This window comes from Melanostigma gelatinosum, assembly GCF_949748355.1.
Source record: "Melanostigma gelatinosum genome assembly, chromosome: 13".
In the NCBI taxonomy this organism is placed as follows: Eukaryota; Metazoa; Chordata; class Actinopteri; order Perciformes; family Zoarcidae; genus Melanostigma; species Melanostigma gelatinosum.
In genome coordinates, this window is record NC_136646.1 from 321,003 (window position 1) to 334,110 (window position 13,108).

The window sequence follows — 13,108 nt, forward strand, 5'->3', positions numbered from 1 at the left end:
AATTCCATTCAGTGCAAGTCATCAGAGTAAGGTAATGACCAAAAATGTACAGAATTGTATTGTGCCATAAGGGTTCATGCAGTTATGCAACATATATTGTAAATATAAAGTATACTCAGTATATATATATATATATATATATATACATATAAATAGATATTCAGAATTTTTAATGTAGGTAGATCATTTTGACTAGGTCATTTTAAAGTCGCTAGCAAGCTGAAAAAGTGTGGGCACCCCTGGTCTACATAGCCCTTAAGGTAAAACAGGAAAAAGGTTGTGAAATCCGTGTCATTCTATTTTGTTGTTTGTGCTCCTTTTGCTCTTTGTTTTACCAGGACAATGGAGATGCAGAACATCCATTAATGAGCACTCGTATTGTGTATGTTTTTGAAAAATGTTACCTCTTCAAATTTCTGTTGAAAACTCTCAATCGCAGAGAATCCTCCACCGATATCAAAGAGTCTCATCTGGAATCCCAGCAAATTCTGAAAAAGTTTCTAATCAATCAGTCATACAATTCAAAATGTTATACTGTACTTACTGTAGTGCTATTGCTTGTAACACATAATAATAATAAATAATAACTAATGAATATCCAAGTATAATGGTTATCAATAACTTAATTATGGATCATAAACCCATGAATTAGTATCAAAAGAGTCATGGCACATTTCTGGCTTCAGCGATAAAACACTGAGTTCAAGTAAAATAATTTAAAGAAAATAATTTAGATATAATTTAGGACAATACTCAATTTTGGAAACAGAATTTGGAAACTCGAGCTTCAAGTCTCAATCTCTGGGCTGCTATGGAGTTCTTATCACGGTGTACAGTGACTTATTATTTCATATACACACAAATCAAATGATCAAGCTTTCATGAATGAAATATTTATTGGACTAACTACATAACTAAATTTGTGTTCTATTGCTGTGACGATGACTTACCCCCATGTCAAAGACGCGTCGGGCGTCTGCGATGGCCTGCTGGAACGGTTAAATCGGTAATTTAACAATAATCAACTCAACAAAGGAGCAGAAAATATCAGTAGTTGTTCACTCACTTGGATTTGGCGTGACTAAGAGATATTCACTGCATAGAAAGGCGTGACTCGAGGTAAGTTAGTACGCCACCTGAGGTGCCTTTCAAATATACTATCCAGACTTGCCACATAGAATGGCTCTTCATTGTCCTGAACAAATAGAGCAAAGTCAACATTTAGTTCACATCTCAAGAAAGCTCAACTATCACACGATACATGGAGGCAATTACACAGAGATTCATAGTTAGGAACGCTTAGGTGACATGATGTCTCTGATACTCACCGCTGAACCACGCTCTTTTATTTTACTGTCTAGGAAGTCTCTGATGGTCCTTCCATTGTCTAGAATGTCAATGCCACAGTTCTCAGGGGACAAACCATGCACAAATGATCCCTTCGTAGTTACTGGTGCTGGGATAACTAGCAGGAAAAATAATTAATAAATATTGTTAAGATACGGCTGGATCACAATAGAAAGCAGCTTTGTCTACATTGTGCCACACTAATACAGTAGTCAAAAGCCCAAACTGTAAGCACATATGAATATTAACATCACAGATTACATTAAACATCTTACCATGGCCGATATGCTCCTCCATTTCTTGCAAGTCGGAAAATCTCAAGTTTCAAATGAGAGTCAGTGTGATCGCAGTATTTCTATGAAACATACCTGGAATTAAGTCTGACAGTAAGTACTGACACACATCTGATTTATACTCACAAGAACCTGCTTGGACGGATGCTTGTTCCGTCCCTCCTCACTTTACCCCTCCCACGGTTTCTATGCCAATAAGAAAACATTCTACCTCAAGAAAACATTTCTCTACAATAGTTAATCTCCACTCATTATACTACGACACACAGTTCAGATGTTCAGCAATATGCCAGAGTGGAACAAAAGCTGTTTATTCTGGTTGTTAATCATTTGAGGTGTTATGGGGAGAGCAGTCAGGGAGTGTGTGGAAGTTCAACGATTTTCGTCACATATTCTGACATTCTTTATATCACATGGTGGTGAGTTGGATCAGATGGCAGGGAGAGAGGCTGCTGGACAGACCTGGTAAAACCTAAAGTGTATTCAGGGTGAACTGGGAATGTCCAGCTGAGGCCCCTGTCCATGAGGTCCTCAACTCCCAGGCCTCTTGGTCACATTGTCTTCAGATGTTTTCTTGGCATTCCTGACTGGTGAGAGGCCTCAGGGTAGACCCAGAACACGCTGGTGAGATTATATATCTTGTCTGGCCTGGGAATGCTTCTAACCCTAACCCTTCTGATTCTGATTATTTTGGCCTTTTTTGATTGAAAACTCTCTTATAGGTCTTATAGTGAGAGGGATTTGTCGACATCTAATCATAATAACAATAACAATACATTTTATTTGTATAGTGCTTTAAAAGGTACTCAAAGATCCTTTACATGGTAAAAACAGAAACAATAGAAGCAATTACAATATAAACAAAATAAATCACATAACAGAAAGGAACAGCACAAAGACATATATAACTAACTTTACAGCTTAAAAGCAGATTTAAATAGGTGACTTTTAAGTGACTGAGGATGTCTGAGGGGCTGGGGGAGGGAGTTCCAGAGGGAGGGGGCAGCGATGGAGAAGGCTCTGTTCCCCCAGGTCTGATGCTTGGACAGAGTAGGGGGGGGATAAGGAGGTTGGCATTGGCGGATCTGAGGTTTCGGTTGGGAAGGTGTCATTGCAGGAGATCTAAAGGTATGAAGGGCGAGGTTATGAAAGGCTTTGTATGTAAATAAGTAAGTAAGTAAGTAAGTACAATTTATTTGTTGAGCGCTTCTCACAGACAAAAGTCACAAAACTGCTTTAACAGAGCAGAAATTACAAGCATAAAAAGACAATGTGACCATAGGGCCAATAATTTACATACACACATAAAAAATAAAAAAGCAGGTCTAGCACACGGGTTTTACCCAAACGGCAGTTTAAAAAGGTGCATTTTGAGCTTGTTTCTAAAAGCGTTCACACAGAAACTGTGAGGCGTAGAGGTGCAGGCAGAGCATTCCATAGCCTCGGTGCTACTGCCTCAAAGGCTCGGTCACCACGGGTCTTAAATCGTGTGCGTGGGACAGACAGAAGACCTAAAACGTTTGACCTGAGAGTGCGGGCGGGTGAATATGGGTGAAGTTGTTCAGTCACATATGTAGGAGTCTGACCGTGTAGTGCTTTGTAAGTGAGGGTGAGAATTTTGGAGTGTATCCTAAATGCTACAGGGAGCCAGTGGAGAGATTGGAGTACGGGGGTGATGTGAGACCGTCGATTTGTCCTGGTGAGTAATCTGGCGGCAGCGTTTTGGATGACCTGCAAGCGGTTAAGAGCAGATACACTGAGTGATGTGAAAAGTGTGTTACAGTAGTCAATGCGTGAAGAGATGAATGTGTGTATGATCATCTCTAGTTCAGGTGTTGAAACTACAGATCTTAGTTTACTGATATTTCTTAGGTGGAAAAAACATGATCTGACATGGATCGATCAAAGAAAATCCCTAGATTGCGCAGGTTGCAATGGGCAGCAGAGGAGAGTGGACCAATACTCTGCCTGATCACAGGGACAAACTCATCCGGTGCAATAACTAGAACCTCCGTCTTATTGTCGTTAAGCTGTCAGCAGTTTTCCGCCATCTAGTCTCTGATGGTATTGACACAGTCCATGAGGATTTGAATGACAGATGGAGTTGGATATCATCTGCATATGAATGGTAGGCAACGTTGTAACTTTTTACAATCAGTCCTGTATTGTATTCAATTTATTGGTTATTCACTAGCTTAGGCCCCACCTCGGCCGGGAGAGCCTTAGTCGGTTGTTTGGAGAGTTAGGGATAGTTGGTGGAGGTTAGCCTGGATGAAGCGGTTTGGGGAAAGGCTAGGTTGAGGGTCCACTGCGGCTCCCGGGCCTTGCAGACCCCCAAGAAGCCCGCCTAAGGAAGCAGAGCTGCCTGCCCGTTGTGCAGGTCGTTGGAGCTGTGGCGAGTGTAGAGTTGGTAGGCGTGGGAGGACCAGCGGCCCAGGGCTTTGATGAGGTGGTCTGGCACTCCTCTGCTCAATGCGGTGGTGGCGGCTCCTACGCGGAAGGAGTGGCCAGAGAAGGAGTCTGGTATGATCCCGGAGACGGTTAGGATTTCCTGAAGTGCGAAAGGAACCAGGATCGGTTGGCGATGCGGCCAGTCTCGGTAGTGAACAGTGGTTCGTGGGGAGCAGTTTGCTGTGTTTTCCTGATTTGTAGGTAGTGCATGAGGGGTTCATAGGGGCTCAGGTGTGAGTTTAGTTTGAAATATAGTACGGGGACTGGGTTACTTGTCTGGTTTGTTTTGCTCCGTTTGAGCAGGAAGGCTTGGCAGTCTTCGGAGACGGGATAGAGGTCGGCTATGCAAGGGTGGAGGCTAGGGTTGAACTTGGCTGAAGAGGACGTGAATTCTGAGCAGCGCAGGAAGCCGAAGAAGGCGAGTAGGAACATGGATTCTTGGGTATGTGCCGGGTGGAGGGGAAGGCGATCGGAGCGGAGGGTGGCGATGCAGCGGGAAACTAGGTCGGAGGTCAGCGGAAGACCGCAAGGCGTCGATGGAGGCGTTCGGCGCTGGAGACCTTTGATGAGCAAGGACAACTGGGGGAATGTTGTGGGGGAGCCGGTGAGCAGTTTTGCGAAGAAGTTGATGCCGCTGAGGTAGACCTTGATGGTGGTTATATTGATGCGGAGATTCGAGTGGGCATGGTAGGTGAAGCTGCATAGGGAGGCCACGTCGAAGGATGGGAACGGGAGGTGAAACGCTGTGTGGAAGCCGCGAAAGGAATTCCAGGCCGTCCAGTAGGTGGAGAGGGTGCCGGGGGCTAGGCTGGAGATGATGGCTTGTTGAGACAGGGAGACGAGTTCTGCGATGGTCGGTTTCAGATGAGGTATATCATGTCGGAAAATGGTGGGACCGGGGTTGGGTCCTCCTCCGCATCTGGAGCTAAGGTTCTGAAGGTCTGGAAGGAAAAGCGAGACAGGGAGTCAGCGACAGAGTTGTGGTGGCCGGGGACATGTTTAGCTCTGAGGATGAATCGGTGGGTGACCGACAGCCACGTGAGGCGACGTATGAAGGGCATGAGCGCGGGAGAGTTCGACCTGCCTTTGTTAATGACGTCGACTACAGTGATGTTGTCTGAGTGGATGAGTATAGATCTTTTCGACCACTCGTGCCCCCACAGGAGAGCGGCGATGACTACGGGATATATTTCGTGGACCACTGAAGATGAACGGAGGGGGTTTTGAAGGAAGTTGTGGAATTCAATTGGCCAGTTGGCTGAAAAACATCGTCTGCCATGGTACCCCCCAAAGCCGGTGGAAGGAGCTGCGTCGGTAAAGAGCTGAATGTCTTCTGGGTTGGAGAGTTGGTCGTCGTAAACGAAGGTGATGCCATTCCAGTTGGACAGGAGATGCTGCCACATCTGCCGGTGGAGTTTCTCCACCGGCAAGGAAGCTTGGAACTGAACGGTGTCGAGAGTAATCCCGAGGAACTCCAAGGTGTGTGAAGAGGAATGCCAAGCTGAGCGAAGACTGATATTATAGTCGAAAGGCCGTGGGCTGGAGGTGCTGAATGAGGAGATATGACGAGGAAGTCGTCGAGCAGGTGGACCAGCTGGGGGATTTTGTGGTTGTTCGAGAGGATCCAACACAAGGCCACTGATAGTGAGTCGAATAATTTGGGGCTGCTTTTGCAGCCGAAGGTGAGTCTCACGCCGAAGTAGTAGGCATCCTTCCAGCGAACGCCGAAGAGGTGCCAGAAGTCCGGGTGGATGGGGAGGATTTTGAAGGCGTTTGCTACGTCGGTTTTGGCGAGCCAGGCGTGGTTTATGGTGCCGTATTTCAGGGAGAAGTCTTCGTTTGGGATTAAGCTGTTTATGCTCGGCATTAGGTCGCTGTGGGGGGCTGACAGGCCGATGATTAAGCGTTTTTTGCCCGAGTATTTCCTGGTTGCTATGCCTATCGGGCTGATGCGGACATTTAGGAATGGTGGTTGTGGGAATGGGCCGGCCATGAATCCCTCTTTTACCTCTGTGGCTAGTAAGGAGTTGACGGTGTCGGGTTCCCTTAGGGCGGACTGTAAGTTTTTGCACTGGAAGGGGACTGAAGGAGAGGAGATGGTCCCCGGATGGAAGCCTTCTAGGAGGCCCAAGATGAGGAAGCTGACGAAGGGTGGATCTGGATGGTTTGCAAGCGCTTGTTTTAACGCTCGGATGTTTATGGGGGTTGATACGGACGCGAGTAGTCATCATTTTGTCGGGTTATGGGGGCACGCTGGGCAGGAATGGCCGCCGCCGCAGAAGGAGCAGGTATGGAGATATCTGCAGTGGGACATGTTGCATCCGGACTCGTTGAAGTTGTTACAGATGGTTCTGTCCCCTTGGAGCATTACTGGTCAGCCTTTCCTGTCGGTGCCCTGGGGCAGGGGCATGCTGCCCTTGGGCGGTGCGAATATGGGAGTTGGGTTATTGGGGGAGGTCGTGGTTGGCGGGTGAGTGATGGGTGAAGGTTGGCTTTGGGGTTGTGGTTGGATGGGGATGGTGCACGTGGTGGCGGGGTGGGCAGGAGCACCGCATGCTTTGCAGGGGAGGGCTGGACGGGCGGCGAAGATGCGGCAGTAAAGCTCCTGGTCGAGGGTGCCCTAGTAGGTGGCCTGGTTGAGCTGGAAGAGCCGGGCTGTGGCCTCTGAAGCGAAGTGGATGTGGTATTGGTAGAACCTTGACCCTCCGAAGCGGAGGGCCAGGTCGAGGATTGTGGTCAAGTAGTTGTCTAGCTCTGCCCTCCTGGCTGGAAAGGGGGTGCAGAGAATGTCTCTGTACAGGGAGAAGGCGTATGCAAACTCGAGTGGGGTTAGGTCTTTGGAGCGTGCCGGTACTGGGGAGCATATGATGATGAGGCTGTCGTGGCTGTCGATCACCCTGGGTGCGGCGTGTTGGTGGAGGGGAGGGAGAATGAGTTGTGCCAGGTCGATGTATTTACCGGTGATGATTTGTTGGCGGAGGTTCGCGGCGGCGGGAGAAGGTTTTTGGGCTGGTATGAAGGCGGGAGGGATCGCTGATGCCAAGGAGAACTGCTGGGTGTGTTATTGGTACTGGGGGAAAGGGAGGAGGGGGGCTAACGTCCCTGTGCCGGCAGCGGGGCCATATAGCAGATGGTGTCAGGAATCTGCATAGTGGGAAGAGCATGTGTAGTAGGAAAAGCGGGCTAGGGGAGGGGGACAGAGGAGAGGGACCCTGGCAACCCGGTGCCAGGAATCTGCATAGTGGGAAGAGCATGCATAGCAGGAAAAGCGGGATAGGGGAGGGGGATGGAGGAGAGGGAACCTGGCAACCCGGTGCCAGGGTAGAGGGCAGAGGAAGTGTGGTGGAAGGGTATAGTGAAAGTACGGGCTGATGGATCCAAGCCGGAAAGTGTAGTAGGATGCTGCGGAAGTTGGGAGGAAAAGAGAGTTGGCATTCCGGTGCTGCTATGAAAAGTTGGGTTTGCTTGGGATGGTGGAGGGGGATGAGGGGTGGTGCGCTGCAAACCTGGCAACCTGGAACTTTGTGGGTGGCGGGGCGGGGCTAGGTGGTGCGTGGTTGCGTCACGGACGTTGCGGCAGTGTGTTTTGGCTGGGGAAGAGATCGTTGCTTGGCGAGGCGTTAGGGAGGCTGTGAGGAGTTTAAACAGTTTCGCTTTCTTGTTGCGGCGATTGTGTGGAATCCCCTTCTCCTGCAGTGCTCTTAGCAGGCACACTACGGTCCAGTCTGAGATCCTGGGCGGTTTCCGATGGGGAATCTGGCCGGGGCGCGGGCGCCGGGGCGCGGGCGGGGAGGGGACTTCCGTGTCCATTGCCTGCGTTCGGGGGTGGCCGATCTCCCTCTGCTACGGAGACTTGGTTCGCTGGAAGACGACTGTCGGTCTGGGTCCCCGTATTGGCAGATTGAACGGAGGGAGGGATTCCGGCCGATGGATGTGGCTGGTCGGCGGGTTTGGCTGCGTTGGGCTGCTTGGACGCTCTCGGAGGCGATCGGCAGCGTCTGGAAGGCCTGCAGCGGTGGGGTGCTTCCCCGGGATGTGCGAGTGGCGTCTGGGGAGGGGAACTGGTTGTCGTCGTCGGAAGGCCTGGTGAATAGCAGGTCAATGTTGGCGAGGTAAGGGTTTTTTTTTTTCTTTCTGCGTGGCGTTTTCAGTTTGGTGCGAAAGGCGTGGTAAGCCGAGGTTTAGTGTCGGTGGGTATTTGTAGGAGTGTGGCCGGAAGTGGGGCAGTGGCGGAGGTGTGGTCCTGCTCCTGAAATTCAGCTAAGTTTTATCTCCAATTTTATATGTCCTTTAGCAACACCTAGTGGCGATTGTGAATAGCTGAACTCAACAGGAAGTGAGCGAAGTGTAAATAATCAGAGTAACAGGAAGTGATGTTCAAGAAGAGCCGTGTGCCCATGGACTCATTGACTGAGCATCTCAGTGTTCAATCCACATAATCCTGTGCCTAGAAGTCCACAAAATCGGCTTCATCTGTAAGTGTGTTACTATTTACAGTTATATTAACATGTTTATATTCATATTTCTTTGGTTTGTGTTCGTAGCATTTATACTGATGTACTAGCTATTATTAAGTACTTACAAAGGCACTTATGTTTTGTATTGTTTGAGCTCTTTTTCAGTTTTACAAAAATATTATATTTTCCACCATTAAACCTTGCCAAATACAACAACCTGTCTGTTCCTTGGAGGATACGGTGCTGGGAAATATATTGTCAAGCTGGCTGTATAGCTGAAAACTACGTTTTACAAAAACAACTTTTAGTGAGGACAGCACAAGTCCCAAAGGTAACAAGTAAAGGGAAAATAACAGAGGCCCCAGAACCGAGCCCTGCGGTATGCCACAAGACAATGGAGAGGTAACAGACACAAAATCACCCACAGAGACATTAAAAGTTCTGTCAGCGAGGTAAGATGTAAACCATGATGAAGAGAATCTTGAACTGGATTCTTTGCTGTATGGGAAGCCAGTGGAGGTTTTGAAGGAGTGGGATGCTGCAGTAGTCCAGTTGAGAAGTGATGAAGGCATGGATGAGTGTTTCAGCGGCTGTGAAGGAGAGGTAGGGGCGGAGACGGGCAATGTTTTTGAGATGGAAAAAGGTGTTTTTGCAATATGATTGACGTGGCGTTCAAAGGAGAGGGTTTGATCGAAAATGATTCCAAGGTTACGGACGTGTGGAAGCAGGAACAGTGGTGCCATCAATGCAGAGGGAGAAGTTGTGGTGGGATTTGTTTCATGATTTGGGGCCAATGATGAGGATTGATGATGATTTGTTTGTCACAGCTCTGCCCCTTCTCTCCTGTCACTTTATCTCCCACTCACTGCCCTGCCCTGCTTCGTCGTGCCAGATTTCCACCCTCGTGCTGCCGGATTTCCACCCTCTCTCATCTCGGTCATTGGTTTCTCTGCTGTTTTCCATGTAAGATTCCTGTTGTCTTCCTGGTTCATTAAAGACCTGTTTCACTCTTCTTCTCTTCATGTCTGCATTTGAGTCCTCCACCACACCCGTGACACTGTTGAGTTTGAGGAAGTTGGCTTGCATCCAGGTTTTTATATCTGTGAGGCAGTTGGTGATGGATTTGGTGGATATGTAGTGTCGTCAGCGTAGCAGTGGAAATGGAAACCATGGTGGCGTATGATGTCGCCAAGGGGGAGCAGGTTGAGGATGAAGAGGAGGGGGCCGAGCACTGAACCCTGGGGGACACCTTGAGAGACTGATACTAATGAACTGTCCACGGTCGGAGAGGTATGATCTGAACCAGGAGAGGGCTGTGCCAGTAATGTGGAGGGAGGACTCGAGCCAAGAAAGAAGGATGGAGTGGTTGATGGTGTCAAAGGCTGCACTGAGGTTGAGTAGTATCAGGATGTTGAGGGAGTGGTCATCAGAGGGGAGGAGGTTGTTGGTGTTTTTGATCAGGGCAGTTTCTGTGCTGTGATGAGATCTGAATCCAGATTAGAATGGTTCATACAGTTGGTTCGAGTCAAGGTGGGTTTTTAGTTGGTGGGCAACAATGCGGTCCAGTATTTCAGTTTCTGTTTATGAATTCCATGATCAGTCTAGAATCTATGATCTGAAGTTAACTTATTTACTATTCACATTAATGGTTCTGATGGGATAGATGGGAGGTTAAGCTGTATGGAGTTGCCTCAGTTGTAAATTCACACCAAAACTTTGAACATTACAACCCACTTATTTGCTAAACGCATCTTGCATAATGCTATGTATTTCTTATGAGCGGTTTCACAGAGGCTTGATTACACAATTGCAAAAAGCGTTATCACTGAGGAAACATGCCAAGAGCTCATAATCATATGAGCAAGCTAATCATGCAAAGCCACTCGGGTTTATGGTCATTAATAGTCAGTGGTCCCAGTCTGTCGATCTGGTTTTGTTCAGATTTTTATTTTTTTTTAAATCTTTTTCGACTGCAACCTTTGACGATGTGTAAACTTTGATTGCTTGAACTCAAGTCTTTGTTAAGAGAATTTTTGGGCTGCTTGTTGCACACTCAAAACGTCCTCTGTGTTTAATCCGGCCATTTTTCCCACCAGAGGCTCATGAAACTTTACACAGGGTTTTTAATAAAAATTTTGTATATCGGGAATTATATCTCTTCCCTTTATGACCTCTGAATCTCTCCTTTATGGTGTCTTTGTCAGTAGTGGCATGGTGTATGGTTGCAGTCATGTATTCAGTTTCAAAATTATATTCAGTTTTATTGTCTAGTAATCATATTTAATTGTATATGATTACATACTGTATAATATCATTTCCTGCTCACTAGAATTCTGTAAAACAAAAATTCTTGAGTTAGCATAGCTTCCTGCCTAATGCTACGTTCACAACAAACGCGTCGCGAATTATTTGCGCGAGTAGATAACATACAAAGTCTATGCACAGACGCGATGAGACTGGTGCGGCTCGAATTTGCGATGGCGCGATGGATGCAAATTTGCGGCGCTATTGACGCGAATCCACGTCAAACGCCAAATCGCCCCAATGCGCGAGTTTTCATTTTTCAACTTCTGCGAAATATTCGCGTTACACCCCGGCACGATAGCCTATCAGCGTTGAGTTGCTCCCCCTGTTATCAGTGACGTCCTGCTGTTGTTGAATCAGGAAATAAATCCTGTAGCCGTCTGTGTTCACCCAGAGCTCTACGATACCTCATATCAATAGAGACCGGACCAAACTATGTGTGTAAATGTGTGTGTGTGTAAACCATATGGTACAAACAATGAATAGACGCTGCCGTATTTATGTCTAGATGACGTTATTCTGACTGTTGGTGGAGCTGCTACAATGTTAGCATAGTCTTGCACCGATCCATCCCTGCTCCATTGAGAAGACAGGTAGCCTACAAATCGGCATCATTACGTAGTTATTTCGGAGTCCCTTTTTGTCGGTTTATTGCCGTTAAATCACAGCCAAATCAGTTTATTTTGTGTTCATACAGCTGTAGTAAACAGCGACAGCGACGTGTGGCTTGCACAATGTGGCTTGTGGCAGTGTGGCTTGTGGTGACGTGTGGCTTGCACAGTGAATACAGCTCGATAAAATCCATGGAGCTCCTCTGGACAATATTATGAACCCAGACATGACTGCGTTTAGTTTCCCGGGATATCTGTGACTTCCACAACACGTACTAAGCAGAAATAGAGGTTATTTTTTTCATGGCTAATGACGGACAGTTAAAAGGCTTTCAGGGCGATAAGCCGCGCCCCCTCTCCGGCGCATCCAGAGCGATTCGCGCGATTCACACGAATGAACACTTGGTCCCCGGCGTTTTGACCGGCGACGCGAATATGCGGCACAATGAATTCGCGACGCGTTTGGTGTGAACGCAGCATGAGACAAAAAACTGTCTCTAACTGATTTTCTTCTATTATATTTCTTTATATTTAAATTAGAGTAAGTCTTTTTTTACTTCTCTCGAGCTCAGAGAAGACCTCCTTCGAGTTTTATTAGAAATGAAGAGAAGAGTTCATGGAGTTGCAACCAGCGGAGATAAGTTTATTGTTGTTTGCACAAGGACATGTTTACAACAAATCCAAATTGTCAGAGTGCCTACGTCTGACTTTATACCTTTGGTGGACTGTACCTTACATCACAGTTCACCAACTAACCAAAACTAAAATGCATTCTCAATTACGTTTGACCATAAACGTATTTTTTCCCTGATTACGTTTGTGTTTGACGTATTACAAATACGTTTCTCAACAACATATCTTTGCCATACTCGAGTCTTTATTATTTTTCTGTGATCTGCCTCGCCTCTACCCCGCCACCCACAAGTTGTTGCCCTGCGGCCTGTTCCGAGGGCTGACAGACCTGACGATCGGGTGCCTCGCAGCGGGTGAGCGCCCGCCACTCGGAACCATAAAACCAAGTCCCGGATTTCACCCGGGGGATATTCTGGCGGTATTGTGACCGGGTGATGTGCCTCGTTACTGGGGAGGTATGAGCCGAGAGTGGCGGGGTGTTATGGAGGTATATATTGTGTAGAATTTCAGTATTAAACACATTATAAGTAGGATTAAATAACACCCCTAAGTGGTGAGTAGAAGTGTCACAATAATAATATGTTAGTCACAATATGTTTACAATATTCTTACTAATAGAATATGTTATATGTTACAGTATATTAACTAATTGAATGTATTAAATCATAAAAGTATAGTCACTAAAGGTATTAAAACACTAAGAATAGTTTGAGGGTCAGATCGGGATTCTGAGTGAGACATGCAGCAAATGGAGGATGTGGTCAGTGGGGAGGACAACTGACCAGAGGTGGAGCCAAGAAAGATGTTTTGCAAGGAGCCAAGCTGTTTCGCTAAAGGATCGATCCAGGGAGGGGACAGAATTCAAATGGAGCCAATCACTAATCGCCACGGAGGGTCATTCAGATGTTTTATGACTGTTTCGGACATTTCCAACTGTCGGGGCATATAAAAGACTTTTCTGGAGAGCATTCCTCAGACCACATCCGCCCCTCTTTTTCAGCACCTGGAGAAG